This window comes from Catharus ustulatus, assembly GCF_009819885.2.
Source record: "Catharus ustulatus isolate bCatUst1 chromosome Z unlocalized genomic scaffold, bCatUst1.pri.v2 scaffold_29_arrow_ctg1, whole genome shotgun sequence".
In the NCBI taxonomy this organism is placed as follows: domain Eukaryota; kingdom Metazoa; phylum Chordata; class Aves; order Passeriformes; family Turdidae; genus Catharus; species Catharus ustulatus.
Genome location: NW_024879446.1, coordinates 3,535,025 through 3,557,775, shown reverse-complemented (window position 1 = coordinate 3,557,775; position 22,751 = coordinate 3,535,025).

Sequence of the window (22,751 nt, the reverse complement as noted above, 5' to 3'; positions counted from 1 at the left end):
GAGCAGTTGGGTCGTTTCTCCCTGGAGAACGCACAATCCATCACATGATTCCAGTATTTAGAGTAGAGATACAAAGGGGATAGAGAATCTCTGCTCACAGTGAACCATGTGAAGAAGACAAGGAGCAACAGTACAGGTAGTCCTGGGAGGGGTTTTGCTGAAACAACGTCCCCAGGGATGTGGCAGAGTCCCCATTGCTGGAGGTTTCCAAGTTGCAACTGGACAGGGCTCCAGGGAATCTCCCCAGGGCTCCCTCCCCTTCCCACAAAAAAGTTGTATCTTCTGAGGTCCCTCCTACCCTGGGCTATTCTGTGGCTGTATCCTTGGAGCAGAGGGCCATGCTCACTGTTCTATTTTCCACCTGTTTTCCAGTTCCCTCAGTGCCCAGTTGTGCTCACACCTATGAAGATCCAATGCAGGGCAGAGAAGGGAGCAAGCACCTGGCTGCAGCAAAAGCCCACAGAGCCTCCTCTTGTGTTCCACCTGTTGGTCACTGTAGGCTGTTGACAGTCCCAGCAGTGCCCACCTTGCAGCTTTGACTCCTTTGACCAATGGTGACTCATTCTGAGATTCCAGGGAACTTCCCAGCTCCAGGTGCTGCTTTGTGGCTTTGACACTCCTCCACAAGTTTTTGGTGTCTATTATGGTTAAGCTGCACTGGATTCTGTGAGAATTGACACAGCTGCAGTCAGAATTATAGTCAATTCTCCCCAAAAGAGCATTGGGCAATTCCCAAGATTTAATAGTTTGCATTAAATTTTGCTGATAGCTGTTGGACATTGGTATAGTTGGTTGACAAATAAGGAAACTTCTCTTGGATAGTCAGACTTCCACCAGGAAAGTTGTGAGGAAACATAAAGCAGAATATTGGTCACCAATACCACCTCTTTAATAAGGATTTGAAACCTTAATGTTTGCCAGCAATCAGTGTGCTGTTTTCAGACACCATTTTTTATTTGTAACAGAGCATTTTCCTTCACCTGCTAGATAGATCTCAGAGTGCAGTGAAAGCAAGATGGATTTCAAAATTAGCTGTATTCTTGTGTAGATGGTATGGTTACAAAACCTTCTGGGGCTTAAAGTGACATTCTGTTGATCATAGGAGCAAATTACAGAAATATAACTCAGTTTCTGTGATTATTTCCTGATACATCAGAGACAGGGCTTGCTTATGGAAGGCATTTATCATAAATACTGGTATCCATGACAACACCAGAATACAAAAGGGCTTTGTAATGAGCTACTTTTAAAAAATGTATTCCTTAATTTGGATGATTGTGTGATAATAAAACTGCACTGGGCCATTTTTGGAAAATATTTTAGGTGATGTCACCTTAAACTATAATGTTGCAAGATATATTTAACTTGTTACAAGGCATATAGCATGAAATATGAGACTGAACTGGTGTGACACCTCCTCTGGTTTTTGCTGTGTTTTGTTGTATTTTCTGCAGTATGGTCAAAATGGTGCCTTAACAGTTGTAGGATCACGAAGGTTGGAAAAGACCTCCAAGAGCATCAAGTCCATCTTTCCAGATCTATTATTAATTAGAGCAGTTGACATCAACACGACATGGATCCACACTCTGCTCATCTTTCCCAGGTGTGTTCCTGGCTCACGGACATATCTCCACTGCGCTGAGGTGAGCAGAGTTACTGATCAGCACTGACAGGGGACGGTGTGTAAATACAACCCCTGAGATGCCATGGGATCGGTGCATCCCCGTTCGACATGTTTGGGGTCAGCCATCCAGGCCAACAAGTTCCCAACACAGCATGAGAGAAGCTGATCTTGGCTTTTGTTGGGAATCCCTGTGGAAGGGGAGCTGGGGTAAACGCTCCCATTCAGGTTGCTGGTGACAGATGTGGTTTGAGGTACAACCACCCGTTCCTGTGCTTGCATTTCTCTGGAGGGGATGGCAAAGGGTCAGTCCTCATCCCATTTCAGTTTCAGGACACTGTGGGCTGCCTTCCAAGCATTTTGTCTGATGAAAAGCCAACAGCCACGTGGCACCTTGGGTTTGCTCTGTGGAAGCAGCACATCGCAGAAGGCCGAGGTTCCTTTGGAAAATATCCCCAGTGCTGCACTCAGCTCTTCCCAGAAAATGCCAGGAGGAGCACACACTGCTTGCAAGGTCAAAAGTAGTCAAGCTATGCCCCAAACCCAGCCAGAGCCAGGCTCCTGGAGGTGAGGAGCTCCAAGTCCATGGATACGTGCCGGCAGACAGATGAGAAACAAGGCCGTCCACTGAGGGGGAGAGAAAATACTTGGCTTCATACAAAAGGGCAATAATACTGAGATGAAAGAGATAAAGGAAAATCTGGCCCATTTGTTCTTCAGATGCATGAACCGTTCAGATATTCCCTTGAGAGAGTCATGTTCTTTCATTGTATGAAAGAGCTGCACATTCAGTTGTGCTGTAAATAGGAGCAAAGTGCTTCTTGTCCATAAATCTGAGGTAACACAGAGATACGTAAGACTGAAACCAGCACTTTATGCTGCACTGTTTCTAGTGCCTCTGCCATCTGAACATCTGTTCTCTGTTGCACAGCCTACACATTTCCAGTTCTTGTAGGATGCGATACTCTGTTCATAATCACCAGAACAAAGACGAGCATGCCTGGATCAAGCTATGGATACTTCAACAAGAGAGGGCTCTTTTCAGGGTGATTAAACCTTCATCTTGATTATACTTTCTGTGACATTTGCATCTCTATTTGTAAAACTTCAGAAATCTTAGTTGTATTTGGCCCAGTGAAATGTTACTAACATCAGCAGAAGTCATCATAATTTGCATGCAAAATACATAATTTTTGATATTTGGGAACTGGAAGGAACTAATTTGTATTGCTGATGACACACAAGGAGGGCAGTTAGCTCTGTGGAGCCTATCTGCTACTGTTGACAGAAAAATATCTTTTGAAGTAGCACCCTATGGCCCTGGATGGCCAGAATTGAAGTCCAGAAGGATAGACAGTGGTTTATTACTGAGTCTTTAACCTTCCATGCCAAATAAAAATTATGAATTCTTAGAACTGTGTTTTTATTTTTAAAAAGTATGAAGAAGAGATGTTGTATGATCTCCATGTGTGTGTGTGTGTATGTCATACCTTGAACATACCACATTATATTAACACACTCTCCAAACATCCTTTCTTTTTTATGACCAGTATTCATTAGGAAATGCCATGTAAAATTTAATTCTTTGTTCACCTGCTGACAACAATTAGAATTGCATTTCCCTCAGTTGCAAATGCAAAACATTCAAAACTCAAACTAATTGGTTATACTAGAAAACACACTTTGCTTTTCTCAAGAGTCTGATTGTGAGCTATTTTATGAGCTATTCATGAAAATATCCTGGGGCTGCTTGCCAAAGTACATCATGTGTGGGAAAGTAACTTCCTCACAAATTATGTGTTTGGAGGCTACTTAGGTCAAAAGAATTTCTTTTTAATTTCCATGGGTTGAAGACCTGCCCATCATCTGCTTTATCAGAAAAAGAGGGTTCAATTTTTGGCTTCTCTCAGAACCTTAAATGACTCAAGCTGAAGAGATTTCCCCCAAAAAGTAAAGAGAGTTTTGAGGTGTGTAGTGATACCTGTCGGCGGAACTGGCCAAGGGAAGGTCCTGTAGCCCAGAGCCAAGTCCAAGGTCTCCCTGAGGATTTGGCACATGCTCTCCCTCCTCTGATGGCTGTTGTGGTTTAACATAGGTTTGTTTGGTTTTTGGTTGGGGAGGGAGTCTACTCACTGCAGAAGTGGCTCCCTGGGAGGATCAGATGGAATCAGCAGCTGCCTAGTATGGAAGAATGACACCCGGTTAAACCACTCCAAAGAGCTCATTACACCTCTGTGGAAAAGCACGTTTATAGACAAGCAAAGCCCAGGAAAGCTCTCTTGGCTTCCAGCCTTGAACAGGTAACTGTGGTGAGCCCCTCACATGGCCTGGTGGGGCTGGGCCAGGCCAGGGCTCTGCAGCAGCCCTGGCCCTTTCCTAGGAAGCTGCTGGGTGCCATTCTGGCGGGGTGGCTGGACACTCTTCAGGAGAGTCCCGGCCCTTCCCAGGGAGCCTGCTGAACCCCGTGCTGGCAGGGCAGCTGGGCCCCCTTCCCAGTGCGCCTGACCCCTTTCCCAGCAGAGCCTGCAGTCCTTTTTATTCCAGCAGTGCTGCCGGGCCATGTCGGCTGGAGGCTGTATCGGCACCAGGAGCAGCCAGGAGGTAAGGACCAGAGCTGAGAGTGGCCACTGCCACCCCGGACCGGGAGAGGCCATGTGGCTAAGACTGAGCAGCCAAAAATTGGCATGGCCAGGGACAATGGCACACAGTCATGACTGCCTCAGCATGGCTTGCACTGAACTTTGTTTGTTTAGCCACCTTTAGCCAGCCTTGCTGGGACAGAATGATAAAAACAGCAGCAGCAGTTTTTCTTGTTTTCAGTGCTGCCATTGCCGCGGCTCGGGGAGGACGCGGGGGGGCCGCACCGCCATTGCCGCGGCCCGGGGAGCCGACGGGGGGGGGCGCCGCCATTGCCGCGGCTCAGGGGGGCCGTGCCGCCATTGCCGCGGCCCGGGGAGCCGACGGGGCGGGGGACGCCACCATTGCCGCAGCTCCAGGAGCCGACGGGAGCCCTGCGCAGCCATTGCCGCGGCCCGGGGAGGGGGGGGGAAGTGCGCGCCGCCATTGCCGCGTCTCGGGGAGGAGGCGGGGTGCTTTGTCCGCGCCCGCCGCCGGCGCCACGGGCGCGGGAAAGCTCCGTCCCCGCCCACCGCCGCTGCTGTAGGAGCGGGGGAAGCTCCGTCCCTGCCTGCCACCGCGGGGCAGCGCCGACCCGGGGTGACCGAGCCCAGGGGCAGCGGCGGCCGGCCCCGAGCGGCAGCACCGGGCTGGGCCACCTGGCCCCGTCAGCGGCCCCTAGCGGGCCGAGCCTGCACAGCCTTAGCTCAGCCAGTAAACCCCGCCCTGCCGCGGTTCTGTTACTAATTGCACGCAGGTCCTCGCTGTGAACGACAGAGCGGCTTATATTCGTGTGCGGCTTATCTATGGACAAAAACCGAAATATTTGCCAACACCCAGAGATGCGGCTTATACTCAGTGCGGCTTGTATTCGTGAATTTACTGTAACCTTTTGTTTTTATACTAGAACAGCTCATCCTTAAAATTGCATCCCAGTAAAGCATCCCATGAAAGCAGCTGTGGAAAAGCTGCAAGACATGGGAGAGACTTTCACACTCTGAACAGATTTTTCCTTTCCCAGGTGGCTGATTTGCTTTGACATTGAAGCCACAAGAGAACTGTTTCTTGTAGAGAAGTCTCCACAACATGGCAAGAGAGACTCCTCTCCCTAAAAGACTGAAGAAAGATTATTTTAGAGATGGTAAATGGACTGAAAGTTGCAGATTTTGTCTCTTTATGTTGTCAGTGGGAAAGAAAAGATGGTGTGGGGGGAGGAGAATTGTTCTGAAAGTTTATTCTGATTTTCTTATAATTTTTTTTTTAATTTTGTGAATAAAGTTTTTTCTTTAAAATTTTGAGCCTGTTTTTCCCTCTTCCTCCTAATCTTTATCTCACTGCAGGAAATGTGTAAATAATTTCTAGTGGGTGCACTAGCTTTTGGCCAGCACTAAACCCACTACATAATTGGTGTGTTGGCCAGGAAACTCAGATTAGCAAACCAAAACTGCTATAGCAGTGCTGCCACAGAGCACAGCAGGAGGGATTCCAGGGATTTGTCAGCATGGAGAGGCAGAGTATGAGCTCCTGCTGGTATTTCCACTCCAAGGGTAGCTCTTTCAGGCTAGCAATGACAAATCCTGCAGCTCTGGATCTAGCTGTTGTTGGCAGTGCTGTGACAGCTTCTGCCACCAAGCTAAAGTATCTGCAGGGGCAGGATGGTGTAGAGATGCCTCTCAGAGAACTGAGAGACCACCTTCAAACAGCATCTGGCACAGTTAATGAAGGGGTAGTAAATCATTTTGAAGGGGACAGATTATAAAAACCTCTCTCTGTGAAAATGAGGCAATAGGAGTGAAGAAGGAACAGGAAAGAGGAAACAGGAGAGAAGAAGGGAAAATATTTTGAAAAAAAAAAAGAGGAAAGGGAAAGGGAAAGGGAAAGGGAAAGGGAAAGGGAAAGGGAAAGGGAAAGGGAAAGGGAAAGGGAAAGGGAAAGGGAAAGGGAAAGGGAAAGAGGGAGAGCATAAAGTCCTTGGAAATTCTGATTTTATCTAAAGGATATTTTCTGACAACATATATTTATTTGCTACAATAAATAATACTTTCCCACATGCTTTAGCTTTCTAGCTCTTGATATTAACTAAATCCAGTGAGTTTTAAAGAGATAGGAAAAAAATAGTGAGAAGTTTTCCTTCAAGACCAAATATCTGCCAAAGACTGAGTGATGTGTTTAATGGTTTATGAACATTCACAGGAATGATCAAAGCACTAAAACAATTAAACAGAGCTTTTAGAATCCGGCATAAGTTGCACTTTTAAGGAGACTGAATTGACATTCACATTGTACTGTGTGTCTTTATATTTTTTCTGTCTGAAAATAGAGGCTTAATAACAGTATTTCATGCACACACAATAAGATAAGAAATGACAGTCCATGACTTTTTGTCCTGGTAAGTATTTGCTGCAGCAGCCACCTTTCTTGTAAGTAAAGATGTGTTCAAAGGCCTTTTTTCCCCCTTTTCTGTTGAAAATTGTTTCATATCAAAAAAAGGATTAGTCCAATAAGCAGTCTTTTTCTTCTTGTCAAGGAATGAGCTCAAATCTCCAGGGCAAATATAAAAGGATACAAGATTCTAGAAGTAAGTTACAGTGTTAATGAACCTGAGTTGAATTCAGTTTTGACTTCTGAAGAATTTAAAAGCTAGCTGAGAATAGCACAGCCTCACCTTTCCTTAGTGATATGTGGAAGGCCAGAACAATAAAAGAGAATCTGACTTACCCTGCTACTGTTTGCTGAAATCAACACGTACTGAGAAATTATTGTTTTTATTAAAAGAACAGTTTGAAATCCAGGCAAAAATTACTTCTTAAACTGACATTTTCCTTTGCTCTCAAACCAAAGATTTTGATGTAATGGTAGAATAGAAACAAATATGTTTCCCTGTTGTCTATCAGGACAGGTGTAAAATCCTACCACATCCAGATAGTAGGGCATTGATTTACTTCCAATTAAATGACTTGCAGGAGCAAGTAAAGTAAATTCTGTGCTGGAACTGTGAAGTTCTGGCACTCTAAATCAGTGTGATGCCTGAAGGGTTTTATACCAGGTTTGCACGTAAGTTGGTGCTAAAGAAATACCTAAGATCCAGCATGGACCTAAGGTTTGCACAGCAGTTTTTAGGCTGACAGCTACAGACACAAGTCTCCAGGTGACTACAGCAATCACCAGTGATGTAGTGTGGGCCTGGGTTTGCTGTGTTCTCTTTGTCATTATGAGTTTGTAATTGAGGCCTTAAAGACCCTCTAGATCCAACCCCTCTGCCATGGGCAGGCACACCTTCCAATAGACCAGGTGGCTCAGACCCCGTCCAAGCTTTGGCAAATACCCAAGGACACCTTTTCCTCTGTTTTGCAAGGTCAGATTTCCATGCTCATATTCACAGATGGCTCCAGTCTCATGCAGAGCATTGTTGGGTTGGTCACTCTTCCACAGCCCAGCAGAGGCCCTATTTTGGATGGCTCTCACTGCTCCCAAGGACCCACGGACTGGCCACTGCCTCTCCTCCTTCTGCTTTCCCTTCAGGATCAGTGATTTCCTGCTGCTTCCTCCACATCTGAGATAACTGGAAGAGATAAGGGACTGAGAATGTGGCTTCCGACAGAGAGTTGATAACACTCAGCTGAGTATTTTATTCTCCTGCCACTAAGCTCTCAGGCTGCTTACACAAATTCCTCCGCTTGGAAAGAGGCTGGTGTGAGCTGCATTGTTGCTGGTTGGAACATTCCCAAGAGCTGGACAAAAGAAGCATTTTGTGGAAGGCCACCAGCTGCCCTTTGTCAGCAGCACAAGGTGTGAAGATCCCCTTTGAAGGCCATCCCTGCACAGGGACAGCCTGTCCTTCTCCAGTACCCAGAACATCTTCCAGGCTTTCAGGCTGGCCTCGCTCTCACTCTGGAGAAGCAGGTTGCTGTTAGAACTCACATATCCACAGTTTCTGGCTGGAGATACAAGATTACTCATGAGTAGGACTGTCTTGGTTTGAAAAAAAGGTGTCTGCTGGGGAATGCAGGACCCTCCCTTAGATTGGGGAACGTAAACCCCCTCCCTCCCTCCAAATTAATATAATTTTGAAATTCAGGGACTGTCAGGCAAAGATATGAGGATTGCAATAACAGTTCTTTACTAGTATGTATAACAAGGCAAACAAAGAACAATAACTAGGGCATTAACAACAAACAGAGCCAGGGACCCAGTACTGCAGGCCTCTCACTGTAGGCACTTTCCCCTTTGGTGCAGTGACCACCACAGCTGGCAGCAATGAGTGAAAAACCTGGGGGTGGTGGACGAGATGTGTCAGGAGTTCTGTGGCAGTAGCTGCAGAATGTCCCGGGCAGGCGGGAGGGTGCGGGTACCGCGTCGAGAAACCCAGAGCAATAGAGAACAAACAGCAGTGTCGGGCCAGCAGGGCTTGGCTCTGAGCAGGGCAGGGAGAGGCAAAGTTCAGGATTCCTGGACACACGAGCAGATGGTGATAGGTCCTTCAGATGCTGGTGAATTCTCCCCACAGTAAGTGACAGCCTGGCCTTTCTTCTCCAATGCCAAAGAGACAGAGCAAAAATGATCCACAACTGCCCCAGCCCCTTTACCTGCTTCTAATCTCAAGGTGTCTGTATCCCTCTGAGAGAAACTCCCAAAAACCAGAGGAATTCCCCTTCCCCATGTCCCAAGCACCCAGCCATCAGTGCCTCTGAGCAACTCCATGGGAAAAAATTCCACAGGTAACAAAGAAAGAAAAGGAAGAAAACCCAACTCCCAACAAGGAAAGTATTCCAGGGGAAGACTGGCAAACCCAGAGTTTACTGATGCTTGGGAAGCTTTGTAAAACCTGTGGTGGGGCAATACCCCAAGTCCCCTTCAGTTTCTCCAGAGCCCCGCAGTCCTCTCACCTCCCTCAGTCCCTTCTGACCCATCCCGTCCCCATAGACCTGCCACCCCCCTCCACCTGTGCCACTTCCCTGTCACCCTAGTGCCACCATGGCCCTCTGCTGCCCCACACCCTCAGCCCCAGCAGCACCTCAAGGTCACTGTCCCTTCAGTGTCACCACTCCTCAGCCCCCTGAGCCCCCTCAGTGTCACCGTCCCTCAGCAGCTCCTCAGGGGACAGTGCCTGGGGCCAGCGGCAGCTCCCACCGCTCCATGGACACCCAGGGCTGGAATTGCTGCTTCGCCTGGCCCGGCTGCCAGCTCAGACCAGCACAGTACGAGGGGACAGAGGGGGCACAGGCAAAAACAAGAGATGAAAAAGGCATCCCAGGGGGTAAAGAGGTAACAAAAGGCTTGCACCTATACAGATACCAATCAATGTACAGTAATTTCTCAAATACAAGCCGCTCTGAGTATAAGCAGCATCTCTGGGTATTGGCAAATACTTCATTCTTTGTCCATAAATAAGCCGCACCTGAATATAAGCCGCTCTGTCGTTCGCAGCGAGGACCCACGTGCAACAAAGTTGCCAATTAGTAACAGAACCGCGGCAGGGCGGGGTTTACTGGCTCGGCTCAGGCTGTGCAGGCTCGGCCCACTCGGGGCTGCCGACAGGGTCAGGTGGCCCAGCTCAGTGGGGTCGCTCGGAGGGGCCGCTTGGGGCCAGCCGCCGCTTCTGGGCTCACTTGCCCTGGCCCAGCGCTGCCCCGTGGTGGCAGGTAGGGACGGAGCCCCCCTCTCCTCCCCGAACCGTGGCAATGGCGGCACAGAGCCCCCCCGTCTCTCTCCCGAGCTGCAGCAGAGGAGGGAAGGGGAGAGCTCTCCCTCCTCTCTCCCCGCCCCCCTGTGCTGCCTGCAGGGAGCCAGGCCCCACCTGTGGCGCAACAGAGTAACAATTTGTAACAATCGCGAAATGCCGGCTTTTACTGGCAGCTGCTCGGCTCGGCACCCTGGCTGGCACTTCTGAGGTTGTAAATGTCAGAAAATTATTCACATATTAGCCGCTCCTGAGTATAAGCTGCATTTTCAGTTTGGGAGCAAAATCTTAGTCAAAATGGTGTGGCTTGTATTCGTGTAAACTCCCAGCTATAAATACAATCATACCTGTTTATAAACAAAATTATATATATTGAAATGTAACTATATACATGTATAAATGCATCTAGGCACATCTATAACTTCACATACAAAAATATAACATATACATCTACAACTATACATAAAACAGATGTGTAAATACAACTCTATAGACATATAAATACATCTATATAAATCTATAAACATAACTATATAGATATATAAATATGACTATACATATCTACAAATATGGTTATTGGCAGAGGGATTTCACCTGCCCAATAGTCACAAGCCCTCCCTCTGTCTCTTCCTGCCACACAGGGAAGCCCTCCTGGAGAGGTCGATCAAATGGGATCTGGGAGGCAAAGGGAACGCTGAATCTGTGTTGTGAGTGTTTCCTTTGGGCACCAATTTCCTTCTTTCGGGGACTGTTCAAGATGGTGTGAAAGGCAAACTCTCATTTGGAATTTGAAGCCTACTCTTTAGAGAACAGAGATCCTTCTAAATGTTCAAAACTGTGTAAAGCATTGAAGTATCCCAATAAACTCACAGCACTCACGGTGCAAATGGCACCCACGAGAGCTTGGAACACAGACAATCCCAGCTCCCAGAAAGAAGCCCGACCTTGTTCTTTCTCTGTGCTGACAGAGAGATCTCAGTCCTCACTAAATGGCTGAAGCTGAAGGGTGCTGTGAGCTGAGTTATGAAATCAATTTGGGACACTCAGCTTGGTGAAACAGCTTGCACAAGGTCAGGTTTATTCTGCTGATGAATACAGTCATAATTCCCAGGGTGTTTCCATGTATGGAGATAAACAGGTGAAAAGGAGCACAAGTCTTTTCCTCCTGCATTTATAGGAACAGATATTGGCTTTGGGGATGTTTGTTAAAACACTGCACTCCAATCAAATTGCACACATTCAGAGGTATGAGGCACACTCAGCTCTTCCAGGCACCAGCTGAGGACTGTGTGCTTCTGTAAAGCCAACACGCAAAATTACCCCTGTTAAGGTCAGAGCAATGACATTGTTTTAGAATTAGGCAAAATTATTGGACAAAATTCTTTTGATGACAGAACATATTTTTTTTCTTTTCAGACAGCACAGTAAATTATAGAAATTGCAATCAAATGTGTCTGTTTTAGGTAAATGTCCTAGTTCGGAGGACAGGTGTCTGCTAAGAAAGGCAGGAGCCTCTCCTTGAAATGGTGAATGTAAACCCCCTCCCTACAAATTATTATAACTTTGAAATCGAAAGGCTCTCAGGCAAAGATATGGGAATTAGGAATAACAGTTCTTTACTAGGGAAATTAAAATAGAAATACAGTACTACAAAGAAACAGACCCCAAGCCCTGACAAAGTCAGAGAACAACCTGACACCCCATCAGGCAGGGTGTTGGCAGCAGTTCGACTAAATGGTGGCTGTAGTCTTTTTGTAGTGACAGATGTGGTTAAGTTGAAGTGGTGGTCCTGTAGATGGCGCAGTTTCCTTCCAGAGGTCCAGTGGTGATGTGGAGAAAATCCAGCTTCCCTCTGGAGTCCAGTGGAGAAAGGGGTTAGCTTGGTGTCCCCCACACCTCTGTTTTATCTTGGTAAGAAATGTTGGGTCCCTCCCCCTGGCTGGAGCAACTTCCAATGGGATGAAGTAATTTTATCAGTCAGACAGTGGGACTCAATGGGCCATTAACAGAAGATACCTCCCTGGAGGAAGGCTGAGTTGTGAAAAGATAAAGAACAATGCCCCGCCTGGCTTCAATGGATGGCCCATCAGCAGAACATCTCCTGCGGAGATAAGGATCACTGCCCCCACCCTCAACAGATGGTGATAGAATAGATATCTTTTATCACACCCTGTATTGTAGCCCAAGACAGTAAACTACAGTAATTTCACGAACACAAGCCACAGCAATTTGACAAAAATTTTGGTGGAAATCCGGAAGTGCGGTTAATACTCGGGGGTGGCTAATATGTGAATAATTTTCTGACATTTACAACCCCTGACGTGCCAGCCAGGGCGCTGAGCCAAGCACCTGCCAGTAAAAGCCGGCATTCCGCGATTGTTACAAAGTGTTACTCTGTCGCCCTGGCTCCCTGCAGGCAGCACGGGGGGCGGGGAGAGAGGCACGAGAGCTCTCTTCCCTCCTCTGCCGCAACCCAGGGGAGAGACAGGGGGACCCCGCGCTGCCATTGTCGCGGCCCGGGGAGGAGGGGGGGAGCCCGCACCGCCATTGCCCATTGCCACGGCCCGGGGAGGCGGGGGGGAGCCCACACCGCCATTGCCGCGGCTCAGGGAGGAGGGGGGGGGCTCTGTCCCCGCCCTCTGCCACCATGGCGGGAGCAGGGGGTACTCTGTGCCCGGTCGGCGCCACGCCGCGAGCGGGGCGCTCTCTCCGTGCCCGGCTGGCGCCGCGCCACGAGCGGGGCGCTCTCTCCATGCCCGGCCGGCGCCGCACCGTGAGCGGGGTGCTCTCTCCGTGCCTGGCCGGCGCCGCGGTGGGAGCGGGGCCGGGGCGAGCGAACTCAGAGGCGGCAGCCAGCCCCGAGTGGCAGCGCCGGGTTGGGCTACCTGGCCCCGTCGGCAGCCCCTAGTGGGCCGAGCCTGCACAGCCTTAGTTGAGCCAGTAAACCCCCCGCCATGCCGCGGTTCTGTTAGTATTTGGCAATTTTGTTGCATGCGGGTCCTCGCTGCGAACGACAGAGTGGCTTACGTTTGGGTGCGGCTTATTTATGGACAAAGAACGAAATATTTGCCAATACCCAGAGATGCGGCTTATACTCAGTGCGGCTTGTATTCGTGAATTTACTGTAGAATGCAAGGCTGATTGTTTCATTCTGAGATTTAGATCTTAATTATATTTGTGCTGTACAAGCAATAGGATGTACCATTAGAAGGAGAAAGAGGGGAAAATGCTTTGAGAAAGGCAGAACATGAGTCATCTTACTATGAAAAGCAGGACTCTGTGGTTGTTGGGCTCTCACATAGGCCCAACCTTCTCCCACATGGCCAATCTGATTCTAATTCTGAACCCAGTGGAGAGGAATAACCATCCTCATTTAAGTAGTGGAAAAGGGAACATGCTTGCTTGGGTAAAATGGTGTTTTTGTAGTGAATATTTGCCTGACCATGAAAGAATAAGGAAAAAGACAAAAATTTTCACCATTTGAAAGAGGTCAGAAAAAAAGTAAGGACAGTGTAGTTGTTCTCTGCCTCTGGTCTGAAATGAACACAACAATTTTCAAAGTTCAAACCTGAAATCACTGTCATTCTGGATAGTTTAATTCCTTTAAATCTGTTTTATTTATTAACATCAATACCTTGAACTAACAGCAGTTATTCCAAACCCCTGTTTAGACTGAGTGTGCTACTTTTTGTTTTCTGACTTGTAGCATCTGTACCAGAGAGCTGGTCTAGGGTGTTCATTCAGTTATTTTCTCTGTAAAAGTAAGAGTTCTCTGTGGTGAGCTAGAAAGTTCGCTCAGAAGACGTCGTTATGCACGAGGAGTTAGACCCCGCCCTCTCCATGGCATTAGCCAATCACAGCTGTATCGAAGTTACTTAAGCCCGTGTTTGCCGAGAAATAAACGCATTTCACCGTCGACTGCATCAGTGTAGCGAGTGATTTGTCCGGCGACTGGGATTGTAAAAGTGTATGTGTGTGTGTTCGCCGTGGCCCGCTCTAACCAGGTCGCCACTTGCCTTCGTTTCCCCCCAACGAAGGCAACATAGTGGTGCCGAAACCCGGGATCGCCCCCAGGTGTTCGGGTGAGGGAATAGCCCCCGATACATGCGGCTGAGGGCGGTCCGGGTGACGGGACTCGCGCTGGAGGAGGTGGGCGGTCGAGGCAGCTGGATCTGACCCCGACGGTGAGGACACTCACGTACCGCCAAGAAATGGATGCGCTTGGCAAGGTAGTTCCCCAATTGCATAGGCAATGTGGCATCCAATGCAAATTAAGGAATTTTGGTTACGTAATCATGCAGTTGTTAAAATCGAGGGCAATAGACCGTACCACAGACACCCTGCATTCAGGGCGCTGGAGGGAGTGTACTAACGCCTGCGCTAACAACGTGATTGTCTCCAGCTCTGGTAAACGTTTGGAGAGCTGGGGAGGAGTTGTGAGGACTCTGGAGGGAGCGTGGTTAAAACGGGAAACTTGGAGAGTGGCCCGGGACTGTTTAAAAATCACACCGGAAGTGGAGGTGGCCGCCACTCAGTCTGCGTCTGGTGATTGTGCGGGGTCGAAAACTGACAACCGCTCACGGCCCCAGTCCCTTATCTCAACCCCCCATCCAGCTACTAATCGGTCGCCAGACTGCAAGAAAATATGCAAGCCTCAGGGCATCTTTAAAGAGGCGAGCCCTGAAGAAGTTTTAAAAAAAAAACAACAAAAAAAAAAAAAAAAAAACAACAACAAAAAAACCGCTGCTCTACGCGTCACAAGATGGCGCCGAGCCTGAGGGCAAGGGGCGGGGTCAAGAGTTTTCTCGCGCCTCACACACGGGCAGTGATGAACATGAGGGGCCATGGCGGGGCCGCGGGTGGAGGCTGCGGAAGCGCTGCTGCGGGAGCTGCTGAGGGAAGAGGCGCCGTCCCGCATTGCCGCCCTCGCCGAGGAGCTGTTCCAGGCGGCGGAGGGCATCTCTGAAGAGGATGGGAAGGTGGCGGAGGGAGAGTCCCCGCTCCCAGCCCGTCGGGAGGAACGGGGGATGCCTCACACCCCACAGCCCTGGCCCAGGTTGGTGCCGCAGCTCCGTAAACACAAACTGCTGCTGCTTCCCACCCTTCGCGGTGAAACCAAACCTGTAGCACTACTGAAACGTAAAGAAAAGAATTAATTTCTTCATCGTTCGCCCCAATAGCGTGGAAGTTCAAAATAAAGTGGGCAATGTTATTTTTAAAAGTAAAAAAAAAAAAAAAAAAAAAAAAAAAAAAAAAAACCAAAAAAAAAAAAAAAAAAAAAAAAAAAACCAAAAAAACCCAAAAAACACAGGGAAAAGAAGTGGGGAGAAAGACAGGAGATTTGCCCCAAGGCATCTGGGCATCGAACCAGCCAGTCACAGAAGAAGAACATCTAGCTCCCATCCACACAGCAGTCCCTCCATCAGCTTCTTCTCGCACCAGGACTGCAGGCGCTCCTCCTGGAGGGGCACCGGGTCCCCATCCAGCAATCCAGGCAGGAGCGTGCCCACACATGCGAGAATTCCTCTGCCAGCGCCCTGGTGCACGGACTCAGCTGCAGGTAACAGGCAAGAGAAGAGGAAGAAATTCAGCCGAACTGGGTGTTACTGTGGAGGATGCACTGCTAAGACAGTGCCAGAGACTAGAAAGAATGTAAGTGATGACACCACAGCAAGTGAACTGGAGCTAACCTCTGAAGCAGTGACTGCTCTGGAGACAGCAGAAGCTTCCTGCACTAAAGAAACGATGGAAACTAGTTGTAATGGGCAGTAAAAAAATGATGATGTCATCAAGTGGTGCCCATTAAAATCCATAAAGCCCGTGCTGTCTAACAAAACTGATGAAACTAACGAGATCTCTGAGTTTCTTTTGACAGGTTCGCTGCCGTGATCCATCTCATCAGCCTCGCATTCCATCTTCGTGCTTCGGTGTTCTGTCGTTGCCAAACCAGCTTCATCGGCGAAGCAAAGAACTCGAAGACAAGTTCCAATGTCACGGCCAAAAGCTCCGGCAATGAAATCAGTTCAATTCCCCTGTTTACCCAACAGCCCTGTTTACCACCCATGTGTTCACCCTAGTGGGACTAGTTGCAGTTGTTGTACCCATGTTAATGTTCGGTTCCCTTTTCATTGTTAGCCTGGATAAGTTATAACCAAGTTGCGATTGCATTTAGACGTTTAAAATAATTCGCGTGTTGTTACTAATACGTTTCACGAGTTGTTACTAACATCAGTTTAGCACAGCTGCGAAGGTTTAATCGGTCATGGAGAGGGGGGAAATGTGGTGAGCTAGAAAGTTCGCTCAGAAGACGTCGTTATGCACGAGGAGTTAAACCCCGCCCTCTCCATGGCGTTAGCCAATCACAGCTGTATCGAAGTTACTTAAGCCCGGGTTTGCCGAGAAATAAACGCATTTCACTGTCGACTGCATCAGTGTAGCGAGTGATTTGTCCGGCGACTGGGATTGTAAAAGTGTATGTGTGTGTGTTCGCCGTGGCCCGCTCTAACCAGGTCGCCACTTGCCTTCGTTTCCCCCCAACGAAGGCAACAGCTCTCTGTCTCTTTGGAAAGGTTTAGATTTGTGCTCTTGCATGCACAGTGTTATAAATCTGTTTACAAGGAAACAACATTTTCCTTAGGACTGAAAGCACCACTAACTGCTTTAGAAATACTATTACTCATTTGATACTTCTTCAGGGCATGTATAGAACATCTCCATCATTACTAAAGATACCAAAATGATGGGTGGCCCTGAAAACTGGGCTGCTGGAAGGCACTGAGGGGATGGGGCAGTGGCTCCAGGGCACATGTGGTTTCAGGGCCCTTTGTGAATTGCTGTCCCATACTGATGGGATGTCACATGGCAGTGTGTCACAGGGCCTTTTGTGGTCCATCATTAAAATGGTGCTGGCAGCAACATCCACAGTGCCTGAAGGATGTGACAGGAGAGGGACATGATGAAACAGCACGGGACACAGTGAGGATCCCTCGTGTACCCATCCTCCTCCTTGCTGACCGTGTGTTTTCCATAGATGCCTCCTGCCCCTACGTCCAGAGGTCTCAAAGCCAGAGAGCAGGACGGCAGAGGGACCTTCCAGTGCTCCTGGGCAGGCCTGGATGAAGGAGAAGGAAGGCTCTGGGGCTGCCCCAAAATGGCCTCCTGTAAAGACAGAGAGGTTCAAGCCAGTGCGGGCAGGTGAGTGGTAGAGCTGGGTTGCAGGGCCAGTGATTGCAGCCAGCCTGGCCCCATCCCATTCCCTGTGGACACGCCCAGGGAAAGGGGGGAAGAGGGGATGGGACTGGTGCCCTGTGGCAATTGTGCACATTCACTGAGCCTTGCTGTGCTGGCCCTGCCTGGGGAGTACAGCTCCTGGGAGGCTCAGCCATGTTCTCCAGCCTTTCCCACAGCCCCTCAGCTCTGACTGTGCCTGGTCTTTGCCAGACCCAGCTGAGGACCTGACAGAAGACCCGGAGTACACCTGAAACTGTTTCAGCCATAGAACTCAGGTACCCACAGCCATCCCTGCCTGGGCTAGACATGTTCTTGTTGCACAGCTGAGCATCACCACTGTGGTGCTTGGTGGACAACTCTCTCTTTTTGGTCCTCCCCTCTGCAGATTTGCTGGAAATTTGTCAAGAACAATGAATGGGAAGAGATCACCATTGCAGCCATTGAGGGCAGGGTACTCTGTGACTCCTTTAATGCTGAGGCTTGTGCTGCTGTGCTGGATTTGCTTGCACAGACAAAACCCTCCAATCTGAGGCGTGTAAGTAGCTGTGGCCAGGGCTTGAGCCTCTGGGGATTGTGTGTTCCCAAAAGGTCAGATGGACACTCAAAAGCTCCTCAGACCAGCACAGTGTGGTGGGGAGCAAAGCAGCTCTCTGCAGAAGCTATGCATGTGGCTCACTCTGGCAACGATCCAGCTCTTTGTCCATGCCTCCTCCAGGTGCCAACCATTGTGAAGTTCATCCACCAATGGCTTGTGTTCAACAAAGATGTGTCTTCTGAGCACAGACTGGACAAGTCCCTTCTAGAGCAGACCCATGCACACCCCAGTGATGTGGTTGTGACCCTCCTGTGCTCTGCCCCATCATGTGAAAGGTATGGGGCCCATCTGCCTTCAGAGTCCATCACTCTGAGACCCCATCCCACATAAGCTCTCAGACTGATGGAGAGTTCCAGGACCCCCCAACTGCTTAATTTCCCAGCAGTGGTATATCATTCCCAGAGCCTGCTGCCATGCTCCCTCCCTGACTCTCAAGACTCTGTCTCCTGGGTCCTGCCCACCAGCAGGGACAGGATCACTGGGTGCTGCCAGTGAGAGGCTGTGGGCAGAGGCTGGGCTGGGGCCCAGCCTGTGGCTGCCCAGGCCACGGTATTGTGGCTGAGACCTCACTGACAGAGAGCTGTGGGCCTGCAGAGCTGCTCTGACCATGTGGAAAGTGCTCGTCTCCTCGAGCAGGACTGCAAAGATGGTGCTGTCGGAGTTGCCCTGCATTCTGGAGGACTGGCCGGAGCATAGCACATGCACCTGTGATGGGGTTAGAAAGCACGTCTTTGCCCTGGCTGTGAGTTTCTCCCCAGGTCTTTTCTTGCACCCCGGGTCACTGTTCAGTCAGCTGTCCATCCTCCCTCACCTCTGCATCTCCCTGCCTCAGGGCATTGGAAACCTGGGCTAGAGGCAGGTTTCAGGGGCAGCCAGGCTGGTGCCTCCATGGTCTCTGAGTGTTTCATTTTTCACAGGCAACCAGGACACTGTGGGAGATCATCCATCTGCCCTTGTCCCCAGAGGCATCAGTAGTGGCCCCCTCCCTCTTCATGGTTCTGCTCGTCCAAGTTTTCTGCAGCACAGAGGAGATGCCAGGAGACATCAATAGACTCTGGAGGAGATGGCAGAAGAGAGAGCACTTTCCCACCAACCCCAAAAGGTTTTCCATCCCAGTCTTTTTGTTTTTCCCAGGCCCCTGGACCTTGGACCAGGGCTCTCTGCATAACCTGAGGTTTGCTCTGCACACAGGTTTGTAGTGCAGACAGTGAAAGCACTTCTCTGCCGTCAGTGGCTTGAGGATGTGGTGTTGGCAGTCGAACGTAAGAGAGGCTGGGACACACTCCTCAGCAATGACACCCACCCACCACTATGCAGTGGGTCTGTTGGCCAGGTAAGAGCCTCCTTCTCCTCACTGCCCCATCATTTCTCCCCTGCAGATGAGGCAGCCCACACCATCACCAAGGGATGACTCAGCAGATAAAAAGGCTGGGAGAAGCAGATGCACAGGAGCAGCCACCTCCCAAAGTGTCAACGTTGCTTCTTTGGGCCCCTGGGGCAATGGCACAGAGCAGGGGGAGCTGTGCACTCAGCCCCAGTGAGGGCCGCCTACTGGGGCAGCGCAGGTTGCATTGAGTGCCAGTGACAGAGCCTAGGGGACATGACTCCCTGGAGACTTTTTACAGTGTCTTACCCAAAAGCAGCCTGCTGATGATGTTGGGCACTGCCTTTCTCTTGGTGAGCAGTGGCATACAAAGACCAGGCCTGTGTGAGTAAGTGTTGGGAGAAGCTTGCTCACCTTGCTCAGGGTTGATATTTCCTTCTTCTTTATGCCAGAGAGATGCACCAAATCTCCAGATCCTTCTGTGAAAGAATCGCAGGCTACCTGGTCATGCTGCTCAGCAGGGAGGAGTCATGCTGGCAGGTCCCTGCCATGGCATTCCTTGTCGAGGTGATCCTGAGCTCTGCCTTGCTGAGCTGCTTCCTGACACTATCTCCTGTAGCTGCAGCTGTGGGGGGAGCCGTGTCAGTGGAGCTGGGGCAGAGCAGAGGCTCTGCCGTATGCCCTTGACCCTTTGCTGCTGGGGTGACACTTACCGCTACCTCTGGTCTCTGAGGGCTGTGCCAGCTGCTTCCAACAATTCTGACTCCCCATTCAGCTGCCCAAGTCCTTTGGGGCAGAATTCTAGCTTCTGGGCCCTAAGGCTGCAGCGTGGGGTTGCACCACCAGAGCAGTTCTGTTGGAGCAGCCTTCCATATTTTGCAATACAGCCTTGTGTTCCACACAGGCCAGAAAGTTGCAGAGCCTTCCTGAAAGCCTCATGGAACTACTGAAGGATGCGGATGGGGAGCTGGTTGGGCTGACCCTCTCTGTGCTCAGCAAGGTGCTCCTGGACAACAACGTGGCAATTGCCATCCCCATTGCTCTGCAGCTGGCTGAGGTGTTCCAGCCACTCTTTGACAGTGTAAGACTGTACCCTCTATCGTGGTGCTGTGTGCTGCCAGGAAACTGTGCCCTGTGGATTTTCAGGCCTCTGCCCAGGTGGGCCTGGAATAGCCAGTGCTGAGGTCTTGCTCACTTCCTTTCCACAAGGACACCAGCCATGTGCAACTTCTCTCCATCTGCCTTTTTCAAGAAATGATAGTCTACTTAGAGAAAGAAGGGGAAAAGCCCCTGAAAGTGTGTGTGCACCAGAGTCTGCTCCCACTCTTCTACCACCTGTATGATGAGAACTGGCATGTGGCAGAGGTGAGGATTCCAAGCTGCCTCCTGCCCTGGCGACTCACAGACTCCAGCTCTCCAGCCTCCTCCTGGCTTTAGCACAGATCCTGTGCCCTGGGCTGTGTTACCATCTCCTGGTCTCTGCTGCTCTTCAGGCATCTCTGAAAACCCTGCTTCAAGCGACCAATTTTCTGAAGAAGAGGAAGTTCAAGAGACTTCTGGAGAGGGAGCAGCCATGGAGATGTAGCGAGTGCCTGGTAGGGATGGTTCCAAACCCCAAAACACAAGCCCGCTACCCCCAGTACCCAAAGCCTGTGGGGCAGGTAGCTATGCTCCTGCCCACTCCTGCACCCATTGCCACCAGCCTGCACCCCACATGCTACTTCTTCCTGTCACAAATAGGCTCACAAATTCTTATCCAGACTCCTTTCCCCACAATCCAGGGTGCCAATGGAGCCCTGGTCCAGCTCTTCTTTGGCAGCAGAGTGGCACCAAGTCTCACTATGGAGTACCCAGCCCTCTGCTCCCTTCAGACTCTGGCACCTGCCAGCTACTGGAGTGTCTGAGTAGGAGAGCCCAGTCCCAGGCACAGGGACCGGCTGGCCAAGGCAGAGAGTCTGTACCAACCCTTCCCTTCCTGCTCTTGCACTGTCTCCAGCTGGCAGAGGACAGAAACACAACAGACGAGTACTGGCGCCAGTCCCTGGCACACCTGCAGAGCTCTCACGAGTCCATGTGAGAGATGGCCATCAAGTTCATTGGTGAGCCACAGCCCCTCCTATCCCACTGCAGCTTTGCCCCAACCCTGGCTGCTGCACTGGCAACAGGTTTTAGCCCAGTGACTTGAGAGACCTGGCTTCCCTGTTCAGGGCCACAGTCCCTTGGGGCCGCTCCACCCTCTCTCACCCTGGGATTTCACAGGATGGTCCTGGGCTCAGACGTGCCAGCGGAGGAGGGCATAGGGCTGGGTTGGCAACATTGGTGTGGGGGAGTTGAGTCACTGGGGCCTTGACAGATTGTGTTCCCAGGGCTCATTGGGCAGCACATGAGAGGACGACAGCAGGAAGAGTTCTAGATTAACTGTGAGGGAACTCTGCAGATCTGCAGATCTGCAGTCTGACCTTTTCATTGTTCTTCTGTGTTCCAGCCCTGCTAGGCACGGCAAATGACATCAGCCCCTCTGTCTCAACTCTGGCAGTTCAAACACTGCAGAGCATGAGAACTGCACAAAGGAGTTGACTGTCTGGCCCATTGCAACTGCTACAAGACCAGCTACGCAGAGTATATAGGAGATAACCTTCCCTCTGGGTCCTTGGCTGGCCGTGCTTTGCAAATTGTGAGCAGACCTGATCCCAGGAGCTCTGACTGCTGGGACCTAAGCCTGTAGGAAGGCCAAGTGGGTCCTGGCTTCTCCTAACCCACAGGAGAGCTGTCTTTCATCCCAGTATGGAAATATAAGAACTGTAGTACCATATCACACAGCAGGCCAGGAGCTTTTTATTTTGGCTGCAAGTGTCCACAGGGCATTGGGGAAGAAGAGAAAAAGAGTGCCTTTGCAGCAAGCCCAGCTACTCAGACAGCATGGTAGGAAAAGCGGCTGGAAGCCTCTTGGCACTTTCACAGTTCTGCTGAAGCTTCTGGCAGAGCTGCTGGGCAGATCCCAGAGCTGTGGAAAGCTCCTGGGAAATTTGTCCTTGGATACATCTACAAAGGTGCTCCCAACCATGAACTGCCATCTGTGTTCTGTCCATGTGTTACTATCTGGATTGTTGAGTGTCTGAAGTGCCTCTTGAGGCTGCTATTGGAGCTCCTTCACCAAGGAATGGATTGTGATACAACATCCCTTTGTGCTTATATTTGGGCACTGGCAGAATCTGGACCATTCTGGCTCAAATTTGGACTCTTTCCAGGGAGGACTGTTAACGGGAGCAGCTCATGGTCCTCATCTCTTCCCTCCTGATGTGACAGGCAGACATTGCCATGGGGGCAGAGTGGAGCTGCCCCATCTTCCAGGACACATGGAAGGATCTGAATTCTGCTCTGCCATGTCACCACCAGTTCTGCCTGGGCTGCATCTTGAAGTGGGCAAAGACAAATCTAGCATGCCCACTCTGCAGAGGAATGATAGAAGCTGTCAGGTTTTCTGAGAAGGATGAACAGGACTACATACAATTTGCCATTCCAACAATTGCCAGAGTCCAGCAGGGAGAAATCCTGGCCACCTTGCCAAAAATAGTCCTCATTACCCTGTGATGTCTGCTCCGTCTTCTCCGCCGGGAACGCTGTTACCAGCTGAGCAGGGGGATGCAGGACCAGAGCCTGTGTATGGCCTCCTGCACGAGGTGTG